Raw genomic sequence first — 13,526 nt, forward strand, 5'->3', positions numbered from 1 at the left:
GACGCTGAGTCAATAGGGTGTTGTCTATTGATAGACTACTGTTTGGCTACTTCCACACTATTACAGTTCTTCTCAACCTCTTATTTGGAAATTTATGCGGGTGTGGAAGCAGTCCAAAATGTGTCTGCAAAAGTAGAGAGAGAGGGTAAGCTGCCTTCCACTTCCTACATTTTCTACATTACAAATAGGGGTGAGCATCAATCCGGCTGATCTGGTCAATCCGGCCGATCTGACCAAATCGGCCAAACCAAACCGGAGTGGTTTGGTTCAACTGCAATTTTAAGCTTAAAAAACTATGTTAATCTGAACCGAATCGTTTAAATATTAATTACATGTGTCAATGATTGAGTGGCTAATTAGAGGTGTTAGTGTACACCCAGCCGCACTGAATTGGACTCGAAACCACTTATTTTCGGACTCCAACCTCACTCACATATGATCTCATCTCATCTCAAAGGCTCCTCTTCCTTGAACACGTAGCCTCACTCAACCCACTAGAACCCTAGAGAAGCCACCATTGATTTGAACCACTACAACCTTCGCTGCTTCAATCAAACCCATTCTCACATCGCAGAAACCTCGTCGGTGTCGCACCTCCATCATCGCACAGCCATCGTCATCATTGCACAACCATTGTCATCGTTGCACACTGTGCGACCCACAGCCAGTGTCATCATCGCACAACCATCGTCATCGTCGCACAACCATCGTCATCGTCACATAGCCATCGTTGCACAACCATCATTATCGTCGCACAACCATCGTCAAAAGCTGTTTCATGAAATGGGTTATCTTGTGTAGATCTCTCCAACTTTGTTTTTGGGAAATTTAAGAGGAGATGTTGAAAGCTGGAGCATTGGATCTTATATCGAGTCTTGGTGAAAAGCTTGCCAAATATCATATTTCTCTCTGCTATTGAAAAGTACTTCCACTCTCTCTCTAGACAATGATCCATTAGGCCTATAACATATCTCCCTATACAAACTTTGATTTCATATCTCTCCTTTTATTCGAACCCACTTCAACCTCCACCCACCGTCGGGCGTCACAGATCTGATTCTCCAGCTTCAACCTCCATTGATTCAAACGTGCTCCTCTCAGTGCCAACAATGGATGGAGCTAACTCAGTACCAACGATGGATGAAGCTAACTCAGTGCCAACGATGGTGAGTTCTTCTAATTTATTTAATGTTCATGATGATGTGCAATTTGTCTGATTAAGGTGCAATTTATTTAATGTACAATTTGTCTGATTATATATATATAGAGGTAAACCAGGGGGTGGAAGATGGTTTTGCTTCTAATCAGCCACCACCTATAACTGAATCTGCACCAACGATTGTGACCTCTCAAGCTCAGACTGGTGCATCTGATCAACTTCCGTCATTTCCTTCCCAAAAAAAGAGAAAACCGACTAGGAAACCAAGTGAGGTGTGGAATCACTTTGAACAATATTAAATTGGTAATCCTTCTCAACCTATTAGGGTTTAGATGCAAGTATTGCAAAACTGCTGACCATAAATATGATCCAGCAACTTGTGGGACATCAAGTTTGAGAACTCATATTACTAATTTATGCACACACAAAAATACACATATAGGGTGTCTGGTTCAAACCAAAAGGTCCTAACTTTTGCCAAGGACCAATCTGGAAGTATTATCGCTCTTGGGGCAACGAGATTTAATAAGGAAGAATTTAGGAAAACATGTCTTAGGATGGTTATTATTGATGAGTTGCCATTTAGTTTCGTAGATGGAGAAGGGTTTCGTCACTTTTGTAGTGTTGCATGCCCTAGGTTTATGCCACCATCTCGTAGAACACTTGCTAGAGATTTGCTTGGACTTTACGATAATGAAAAGTAACTTTTGAAAGAAAAGTTAGCTGCATATAGAGTTTGCCTTATTACTGACACATGGACTTCTGTCCAAAATATAAACTATATGGTTCTCACTGCACATTTTCTAGATAGTGATCGAATGTTGCATAAGCATGTATTGAATTTTTATGTAATTCAAAATCGGAAGGGCAGGACAATTGGCAAACTTATTGAGAAGTGTTTGATTGATGGGGTATAAAGAGAGCACTCATAATTATAATGCATCTGCAAATGATAAAGCTGTATCTTATTTACAAAGTAAGATGAAAGATTGGGCGAATGGAGGTTTGTTGTTAGATGGTGTCCACTTACATATGAGATGTTGTGCTCATATTGTAAATCTCATTGTAACTGATGGTTTGAAAGAGTTACATAATTCTGTTAAGAGTATTTGTGATGTTGTCATGTATGTAAGATCTTCCCCCCAAAGATTAGAAACTTTTAAATCTTGCATTGAAAAAGATAAGATTGATTGTAAAGGCGTGGTTGTCTTGCATGTGCCAACTAGGTGGAATTCCACCTACATGATGCTAGAAGCTGCTTTGAAATTTAAAAAAGGCTTTTTCTAGGTTGGAAGATGAGGATGGAAATTTTGAAAGCTACTTTGGCAGAGAGAATAGGCCACCAATTGAGGAGGATTGGGCAAATGTTGTTGTCTTTGTCAAGTTTTAAAAAAGTTTTATACTTCACTTTGAGGTGTAGTGTGAAGACCTGTATTTTAAACAAATAAAAGAAGATATTTGTCTTTTGGATAAATTTAGATGATATTATTTTTTTTAAGATATTTATCTTTTGGATAAACTTGGATAATCTTATCTTGTTAGGATATTTATCTTTTGGATAAACTTGGATGTTCTTATCCTTTTAATATTGAAGTTGTAGGGACTAATTCGTTCTGGCATCTACTATGGGCCTGGGTTGCTGTAAAGAGACAAGTATGTGAAAATTGCCCCTGGGTTTGAGTTGAAGAATCAGACTCTAAGAATGCTTCGAAAGGGTAGCTGAGCTTTAGGAAGCACTTTGGTTACCTTCACCAGCAAAACTAACAGTCGCTTATAGATAAATTCTTAACTTGGCATGAGAGGTTTGTAGCATGGAAGCAAAGCTGTCATGAGTTTAGCATTGAAGAGAGAGAGAGCTGTGAGTTCTTGGGTGAAAAATGGGTGTCAAGGTAAGGGAAGAAAAGATTGTAAGAGGGTTTGGCTAAGAAGATGGGGGAGACAAGGAGAGGGCAATGGGTGGCTTAAGTGTTTTTCCGGCAGCTCGATAAAGGTTTTGTCATCTGGAACAGTCTGCCAAGAGAGAAAAATGGGGGGAGAAGGATGAACAGAGCACGAAATTGCTAAGTTTTGAAGATGAGAGAGGAAGCTTGCTCTCTGGATGTGTGTGTTGTTGATGGGTAGGAGGTGCTTCATTTATAGCCGCTAGAAGCTCCTTCTTTCCAAGAAACCCTAATGGTTTCTATCCAATTTGGCCAAGTCTTTCCTTTCCTTTCTCTTCTCTTCCTTTGACTCATCCTATTTGGTGAAATTCTCTTTGACCAATGGAACAAAAACAAGGTTTTGGGAGCTCTAGGCTTTTCCCACAACTGCTTCAGTGGGGGACTCCTATTTTCAGTCATCTCCTTTCCTTCTTTTCTTCCCCCTTCCATGGCTAGATCTGGTGGGGGGAATAAATGGGTATATATGATGGTTTGAAGGGTGCCTCCCCTCCTAGCGGTCTGCGCGCACCAATACCCCTTAGATCTTTGAATGCTCCTGCTTGAAATTCGTTCCTCCCCTCCTCCCTGTGTTGGAGCCTCCTAGTAGCCTTGCATACATGGATATCTTGGCTCCTTTCGTAACCTTTGTTCTCCAGCCAAGTGCTGGGGCTTTTGCATATTCTCATTTTGGTTGCATGGGCCTTCTAGAACAATAAGTTGGTTTATCTCACCCACATATTTGGGCTCAAGAAATGGGCTTGAGTCTTGAGGCTCCCAAGCAGCCCAAGACTTCGATTTCTCAGCCCATCAATGGGCCTCATGACAACTTGTTACCATCCATACCATAACTCACTCAAGCAAGCCCCAGACATTTGATTGGCTTGGGCTCACTTAAGCTTGTAGCATGGTTGGGTGTGAAATAATAATTTTCTACTTGGCATGACATGTCAATCGACGTGCTTTAATTTTATCATCCTTGAAAAGGGACATGATGCTTGATGGGGTAATTAGTATGGGCTCGTAGAGTCAGTGTATTTTATAAGCTTATCTCCATTCCTAACATGATGGATTATTTATTTGCCATGGCACGTGGACTGCGACCGTGTGCTCTAAATCGGGTCTTTTCTTAATGAGGCATTGTACTGGGCCGAGAATTTATTCGGGCTCAATCGTGGATTTTTTGGGCCTCAACAGAAGTTTATCCTATCCCTATAAGCACTATAAATAGGAGCATAACCTTATAGTTTCAAAACATGAGAAATTAGAAAGAAGGAGACAGAGTGGTGATGAAACTCTTGGAGCTTGGTTTGGGTGATAGTACATGAAGATAGGTAGATGGGTTGTCTTGCCAATTTATTTTAAGGGCTGTCATTATCAAGGTGAGTGGTTTATGTAATGTGTTCTAAAAGTTCTTATTTTGTGATAAAATATGAAAACCATGAATTATCATGGATTTGTTATATTTACAAATGTCTCTCTATTTCAAGTCAAGCATGTCTAATTTGATGTAATCTTTCACACTATATATATATATATATATATATATTGGAATATTTATGAAGTATGTATTATTCATGGAACATGAGAACTTCAATGTTGGAGTATCCGATGAATAGATGTACCACACGGGAACATAGGGCAGTGAGGCCAATAGGGGTCACGTGGTTGGTTACGTGCTATGAAGAATAACTAAGATATGAAAGGATGATGTGATATGATTTGGATTGGTGTATCTTTTCATAATATTTTCTAGACCGTGTAAAACGGCATTGCTTGACTGGCATATTACATAATCTACTCACTGAGCGGTGGTTGCTCATCCCTCATCCTATTTAATTTTTCAGATGAATTAGTGGGTAAGACAAGGACTAAATTGGTTTAGGCTGAATTAGATAGAGTGATAGAGCTTTATTTATTTATTGTAAAGTTGTAAGATTTTGGATATATTTTTATAAGAGAACTTTATTTTAAACCCATGTTTTGGCTTCTTTTTATTTTATTTTACTTTTATTTTCTCACACACCGGGCTTAGGGTTTCCATCAACCCCCAAGTCCAGGGCTCGACATGTAGTGCCACTTTGCATGCCACAGCCCATACTACTTTTCATGACTTATTTGTAATTGATTGTGAATTGGCAGAATTGAGTGTAGTAGGCAATCCTCTTCTATCAAACATGGCTCAAAATATGAAATTGAAATATGACAAGTATTAGGGATCACTTGATATTGTGAACCAATTCTTATTGATAGTTGTTGTTCTTGATCATAGGTATAAATTGGACAATTTATCAATGCATATTGTTGATTTGTATGTGCAAAATGATGCTTATGTTATCGAGAAAACAGCTAGTGTGAGAGATCTTTTGTTTAAACTTTATGGGTTGTACGAGGCAAGTTTCATTAGTAATCCAACTCAAAGTCTTAGTTTTTCTACTACATCCTCAAGTATTGGCAGCATCATAGTGACTGATAGTTCTAACTCATCAAGCTTTGGAGGTGATAGAAAAAAGGCTATGAAGGAAAAGTGGAAAAAGAGATAAGAAGACAAAGATGCAGTGGTTTTATCTCATGGATAGATAGATATTTGTCAAATGCTACATAACAGTTTGATATTTTAAATCGGTGGAGGGTGAATGCTTTTGAATATCCAGTTTTAGCGGCCATTGCAAGAGATGTGCTTGCAATTCCAGTCTCTACAGTTACCTTAGAATATACTTTTAGCACGAGAGGAAGAACAATGAACTCAGTTCGTAGTTCCTTGAGTCCTGCTATGGTTGAGACTTTAATTTGTACACAAAATTGGTTGAAGTCCACTTCAATATCTTTACAAGTTGAGTCCACCATTGAGGAGATGGAGTTTTATGAAACCATTGAGTTAGGTATATCTATTTTTCTCAATTAATTGCTTATAACATGTGAGTTTTATTGTGCTAAAGCTAAATATAGGATTATGTATATTTCTTATATAGAAATGCGGAGATCAAATGCTAATGCGTCTGTGCACATTTTCACTGATTGATTCTCTATTGATACACAACCTTGCAGTTATGGTAATTTTCTTATTCATTTCTTATTTTGATCATCTTGTATCCTAAAATTTGTGTTGATTGAAACTGCTTTTATGTGCAGTATGGGGACATGCTGGAAATTGGGCAGCCTTTAATTAAATGGAAATTATGAACTTGTATTTTGGGAAGCCTTTCATTTCTTAGTTTTATCATCTTGTATTCATTTCATATGAACTTTAGAATGTTTGTTTTGATGGAAATTATGAACTAAGATGCATGCTGGAAATTGGACAGCCTTTGATTAAATGGAATGTTGTTGTGTTAGCCTTTGATTGAATGGAATGATATAATGACAAAATGTTAGCATTATAATGTAAGAGTAGGTTAAAAAATGCATGGTTTTGTGTTAGGCACAAACCGGCCAAACCAATTTGAACCAAACCGATTACAAGTGGTTTGGATTGGTTTGGTTTTCATTATGGTTTTAGGCTAATCCAAACGAACCAGACTGTTATTTTCTTATTGGTTCAGCTGTGTTTTGAGAGTAAAATTGAACCAATCCGGACCGTGCCCACCCCTAATTACAAATTCTTCTTTTAGCTAATTTAGCCTTACCTTACTATGGATTTGGATGGAGCAAATAAACTTGTAATTTAGGGGGTGTACTCAAATGAGATTTTAAAAGATTTTAAAGAAGTTCAAAAGTATAGGTGTAGTCAATCACGATTTTATAGAAGTCTATACAATTATTAGTGTATTCAATTTAAACTTTTTAAACTCAATTCAAATTTGGATGTATTCAATCATGATTTTAAAATACTTCATAAAGGTTTGGGTGTATTTAAAAACTCATCAATTTTAGACTTAATATCACAAAGCGTCCTTAAGGTTTACGAAACTATCAGATTGCATCATTATTGTTTGTTTTGTGTCATTCGTAGTCCTCAAGATTAGTATGTGTGCTCACAAATGATCCCTACCATTAAGTTCCGTCAAAAACTCAGTTAGTTCGCTGACGTGGTGTATATATATATATATATATATATATATATATATATATATAGGGAGCTTCCATTGAGGGATCCCTCAAATAAGCTTATTTGAGGGACACCCCTTGTAGGCCCCACTCCGGATTGTATTTCACTAATCTAAACCGTCTATTTTGTAGATACTCATTCAAAGATCATCTCTACAAAAAATCACTTGAATCCGATATCATTTGACCACTAAATTGAGTTATTGAAATTTTAGTACTTTCTTGAAGCACCGTGTTCATTGATTTTGTAAGACACAATTGGATGTCGAAATGGTTTCAGATTTGTCTAATTTTTTGTAAGGATCATCTATGAATGAAGACCTAAAAAATAAATGGTTTGGATCATTGAGAAAAAAATTGTATGGTACCCTAAAGGGTCTCCCTCAAATAAAATTATTTGAGGGATCCCTCAATAGAAGGAGATATATATATCCATGAGGTTTATGCATCTATCACAAATAGTCCTTGGGAAATTTTTAATTTTTTTCATTTAAATTCATAAAATTTTAAAATGAAAAAAACCAAAATTGTATGCATTTTAAATGAAAAAACCAAGGGTTTAGAGTTTAGTGATATAAAGCCTTCACAAAATTTTAAAATGAAAAAAATTTGGTGCATAAAATTTTGGTTTTTTCATTTCTAAATTAAAAAAACTTCTTTAGTTTGCTCAAGTGGCATATATGTGGAGCCCACATCTCCAACAATATAGTGCCACGTGTATTTAAAATACAATATATATTAACAAATAATTTAAAATTCATAAAATGTTGGTTTTTTAATGTTTTAATTTTATGAATTTTAAATTGTTTTAAAAAAAAAAACTCAATTAGTTTGTTGATCTGACATATATGCGGAGCCCACATCTCCAATAAATAATTTAAAATTCATAAAATTTAAAAAAGAAAACCAAAATTTTATGAATTTTAAATCAAAAAATCAAAAAATTTCGCAAGGACCATTAGTGATAGGTGCGTGAATATCAGGTATGTTTTGTGGTATATATATACAATGTCAGCAAACTAACTGAGTTTTTAACAAAATCTAACCTTAAGGGCCACGAATGGCCAAAAAAAAAAAAAAGGGATGTAATCTAATAGTAAATCTGAAGGATATTTTTTTTGATATTAAGCCTTGATTTTAAATGGAATACAAAAAAGTGGTGGATTTTGTTTGATTGTAGACTAATTTTAGGCCATGACAAATCTTTGCTTCTCCCCAAATATTTTTATGGATATATTATTTTTATTCTCAATATATGATTTTACCACTTCTACTACCACCATCTTATCAAGGCTGTAACCATTGTCGTCGCAACCACCAGTGGAGGACCTAGACTTTCGTTCATCTGGGGGCTTAAAAAAAATCTAATCGATATATAGCCAAACAAAAAATATTTAAAACTTAAAATATTAATAGAATTGTCTAATAAGTAAATTTACAGTTGTCCTCGACGACTTTTCATATTATGAAAACGTTGCATAATGAGTTCATTATCAATATTATTAAATATGTCTTTTTCAAGATATACTACTAAGCAATCATTCATCTATTGGTCCCCCATTCGACTTACGCATTTTGTTCTTCACAATGTTCATAGCAGAGAATGCCCCTTCTTATGAAGCTATAGCAACTAGAAGTGTTAACGCCAATTTCAAGAGAAGATAAACTAGTGGATATGCCTTGCCCTTTTTTGTTTCAACTAGTTTTTTTGGCAAGAGTACCAATACCTTGTAATTTTGAAAAGTTGGTGTTGGAACGCATATCATCAATATAACTTTGAAGTTGATCTTTAAGTACCTCAAGCTCTTGTGATTAGAAAAATCATTTGAGTAAAGTTAAGCAAGCCGAATGAGCTTTTGCTTGTCAAAAGAAGAAAATGAATCATTTGGACTCAAGCATGCCAAGCGAAGTAACAACTCAGTGTTGGCCTCATTGAAACGACTATTCAGCTCTTGGAGTTGCAAAGCTATCACTTCAAAGAAAAAATCAGCACGATAATAATGCATATTTGTGATTTTTGGACCGTTGCGTCGTGACCTCCCTCTAGCTAGAAACATATCATCCATGTTAGGAACTCAATATTTTGATTCCTGCAAAAAACATAAACTTCCTCCAACAAAGAATTTCATCCATTCTCCCTCATCTTCATGAATTGTTGCTTACATAATTCAACTAAATCCATGGCATTCACAATATCTTGATCATCCCTCTGTAAGGCTTTTGACAATGCATTTGTAATTCAAAGTATATTCCTCATCAAATGCAAACTGAATACAAAATCTAATGATTGCACTAATTCTAGCAGTATAAATGCCTCATGTTTTTTAATCAACAGTCAATCTATCATTTGCAATTTCATCAAGCACATCAACTGTAGATGAGAACATGGTAATAAAGTTTATCAACGTACCATAATATGAGCCCCAACGTGTATCACATGAACGTTGTTGCTTAATTTAAACCTTTCCCACTAGAAAGCTCCCCATTGGTGAGTGCTTCAACTACTTTGGGAGCTTGCTTATCCTAAAGAATATCACGACGCTTAGATGATGCTCTAACAATATTTACCACATTAGAAACTAAGGTGAAGAAAGCACCTATGAGGCTGTGTTTTTTTGCCAAACCAATAATAGCCAGCTGAAGTTGATATGCAAAACAGTGAACATAGTAAGCAAACTCATTCTCCCTCACAATAAGTGTCTTCAGACCATTGAACTCTCCACTCATATTACTGACCTTATCATAATCTTGACCTCGTAATTTGGACATACTCAATTTATGTCTAGAAAATAATGCATCAATACTTGCTTTAAGTGACTCAGTTGTGGTACTTGTAAAATGTCAATACCTGTGAAACTTTTAATCACACATCATTTCTTGTGTACATAACGAAACATAACAACCATTTGCTCTTTATTGATTCATAAACTAAAATAGAAAAGAATGCATCATGCATATCTCTAATAATACCATCAATTATTTCAACTACTGTAGCATTTACAATGTCTTTCTAAATCTTAGGTGAAGTTATTTTGAGGTTTTCAGGAGCATTTTTCAAAGCAACAACTCTAACTTCCTCATTGTGATCAACAAGAAATTGCAAAAGCTCAAGAAAATTACCTTGGTTGCTTGAATCCTCAGACTCATCGTGGCCACGAAGGGCAAGACCTTGCCGTAGAAGAAATCTAATACAATCAAGAGATGCATTCAATCTGATTTTGTAGTCAAATCGTGATTGATGTGTGTGCTTATTAAAAACATTTTCAATATGTTGTTTTTCATTCATTAAGGCTTGACATTTTTTCAGAGCTTGTTATGGGAACTGTTGGGACCTCCAACATGAACTTGAAATCTTTCATTTTTCTTCCAATTTGAAAAATCTGTACCAAAAAAAGAGTCACCTCCAACTTTCTCTGCCAAATTTGTTTTAATAAGGTAACAACATAAGCAAAATGTAGCATCTTCTTGGATGCCATATTCCAACCAATAAGGGAATTCATCAAACCATGCCGGGTTGAATCGTCTTGACTCTTTTCCAAATTTCTTTTGAGGGAAGTCATGATTTCTAGGCTGACAAGGGCCTTTTTATAAGTAAGCTCTTCTAATTTCATCTCGAATATTCATATTGTAATCTAATATCCGAGTTCATAAATCAAGATAAGAATGAAGATCTGACATATTGATTTCTATATGACTTTGCTTTGAACTATCATCACTTCTCCCAATAGGTCATGGCAACTCCAACTTGGATTTTCTTTTAAAATATTTTTCCATAACTGTCATAGATAGTTTATATTATTTTTCACCAAGACATATATATATATATATATAATAATCATCATTACAAATAAAATGCATATACATAATAATATAATGAAATTAATTTGTTAAAAAACAACTAAGTACTAGCCTGTAAAATCAATTGAAGTAGTGAGTTTGATTTTTTGTTTGGCTACAGACTTTTGTGAAATAACGAGTTTGGCAACTAAGTTCTCCACAAAATTACAGAATGAGTGAACTTGGTGGGATCTCTATTATTCTTTTATACCATAGGATTTTTATTTTTTTAATATAAGCTTCGGGCTTAAAGTGTATGTATTAGATGGGCCATGTGGGGGCTCCACCTAAGAAAGACATAAGAAAAAAGAAAAATAAAAAAGAGTTTGGCTTGGATTTTACAACTGCAATGTTTTTGTAAGTGTGGGCACTTGCCCATAGTAGTCCTTCATTGGGTCTGCCAATGGCAACCACTACCACTGCCATCTTCAACACCATCACCATCACCATCACCATCACCATCACCACCACCATCACCCCGATTGCCACTGCCTCCACCACCACTACCACCCCTACTATTAGCCTCACCATCACCCCCAACGTCACCACTACCACCGCCAACGCCAGCATAATCACCATCATCGCTGCAGCTGGCCCCACCACTGTCGCCACCACCTCCACCACTTCACTCCCACCGCCACCACCTCATACTTAAGAGACAAGGATTATGGGTTTTCTAAGTTTTAAGGATTTCGTATAATTTACGATTATTTTCTTAAGTGAAGTTTTATTTTACCATGTCGGTACTTAATTTTCTATACCTGTTTTGTTCTCCTTGTGTTTCTTTCCAATTTAAAAGTTATTCTCCTCTATTTTATTTTCCTTTTTAACTTCTTTTCTTATATGATTTTGTAAAACATGTGGTAAACATAAGAGTTGAATGCATAACTTGTCAATAAAACAAAAGGAAAGAACTACGTGTGGCTTGATCCCTTGTTAAGGGTACGTAGGCAACCTAGAGTTACTAGATGCAGTCGCAAGACGAAGTGATTGAAAGGCTATTCAGTTAAGTTATGTTGTTCCAAAAGTTGGGATCAATTTCAGTTGGCAAAACAATTTGTTTGATTTAAAGAGGCCTGATGACATAAAGATTTGAGGTTTGGTTGCATGAATTCTATTATTGTGCATGCTGAATGGTTGTGGTTATTTATATTGCTTGTTGTATAGGTGGAAAAGTTTGGAAATGAGCAATTTATACGGGAGACTCTGCCGAATTTTCGGCAAAAGTCAAACTCTAAAGAAACTTTAGATTTTGTTAGAAGGGCAAATTGGTCAAGTGTGCTCTGCACCTACTAGGTGTCGGACACGCGTAGGGTTCGGCTCAAATTCCAAAGGGGAATTTTGGTCGGGTCGTGTCATTTGAGGTAACCCTTTCTCACTCGAACAAAACCCTCTCTCTCTCTCTCTCTCTCTCTCTCTCTCTCTCTCTCTCTGTCGTTGCCCTCTCTCATCCTTCTCTTCTTATACGGCCACGTGCCACCACACCCTGCTAAGGCCACCCAACTCTCCCCATGAGGGAAAACTCCATCTATTTAAGCTATTGCCTCGAAGATCCAATTGAACTAACTTAGGCATTTGAGGGACTTTGGCCAACACCCTCCATATGTGGTCTATTTACTCTTATTTATTTCACAAGGATCGAGGAAGAAAGAGAAGGAAGATCGAAGGTCGAGGAATCTACCCACGAATATTCTCCTTGTGGAATTTTACTCAAACATTTTTGGTGCTTTCATTGAGAGTGTGAGCAAGGATTGAAATATCGGCCGATATATCGGTATTTTCAACTATCGATACCGATACTTGGGGGTAATGCCATAACTTCCCCTGTATCGACGATATATCTTCGATAAGTGCAATATCCCAAATAAGTGCGATCTCCTCGATATTTTTCTGATATCCCCGATATTTTGCCAATACCCATAACGTAGCCCAAAAAAATTTAGAAGTTTTGAAGGCAATTAAAGCAAATTGAAACCCAAAAATAGCTAATCCTTACCCATAACCCTATAATTTATTAATATGAAGAATCTATGCACAGTCCACTGCCCACATACCTCCAATCCATCTGAAGAGGACATAGCGATCAGTTTTGGATCTATGAGCATAGGAACTAGACCTAGTACTAACTCGAATGAATCTTATGATGGCTATGGTTATGTCATGTCTGATTATAGTGGAACTAGTTATGGAGCTCAAGATGATGAAACAGATTATGGACCTACTAGTTGGGTTAATTCTAACTATCCCATGTATGGGAGGACAGTAGGGAGCTCAAGAGAGACCTATGTGCACCATGTTCAAACATGACTTACAAACTGCTCAAGTTATATGACTTGGTAAGTATTCTATGAATCTAGATGGTTGTTCCTCATTATTTGAACCTTATAGGAACTCTTCATTTATGTAGATGGACACTTATCTAAATTGTAATCCAATGTTTAAACAAACTATATATATATATATGGATTTATGCACGGTTTATTCATTCTAATCAACATTTTATTTTTGAACTTTTCATTAATGTGCATTACATACAACTTATATTTCATCATATTTATATCTTATTA

The 13,526-nt window shown here is 36.1% G+C and overlaps 1 pseudogene; it reads right to left on the reverse strand.

Moving 5' to 3' along the window:
• Positions 1-9,985: 9,985 nt before the first annotated feature.
• Positions 9,986-10,758, reverse strand: LOC148920702 (uncharacterized; annotated as a pseudogene).
• Between the last annotated feature and the right edge of the window lie 2,768 nt (positions 10,759-13,526).

The sequence above is a fragment of the Prunus mume genome, linkage group LG1 (genome assembly GCF_029339155.1).
Source record: "Prunus mume cultivar Tortuosa linkage group LG1, ASM2933915v1, whole genome shotgun sequence".
NCBI classification, from domain to species: Eukaryota; Viridiplantae; Streptophyta; class Magnoliopsida; order Rosales; family Rosaceae; genus Prunus; species Prunus mume.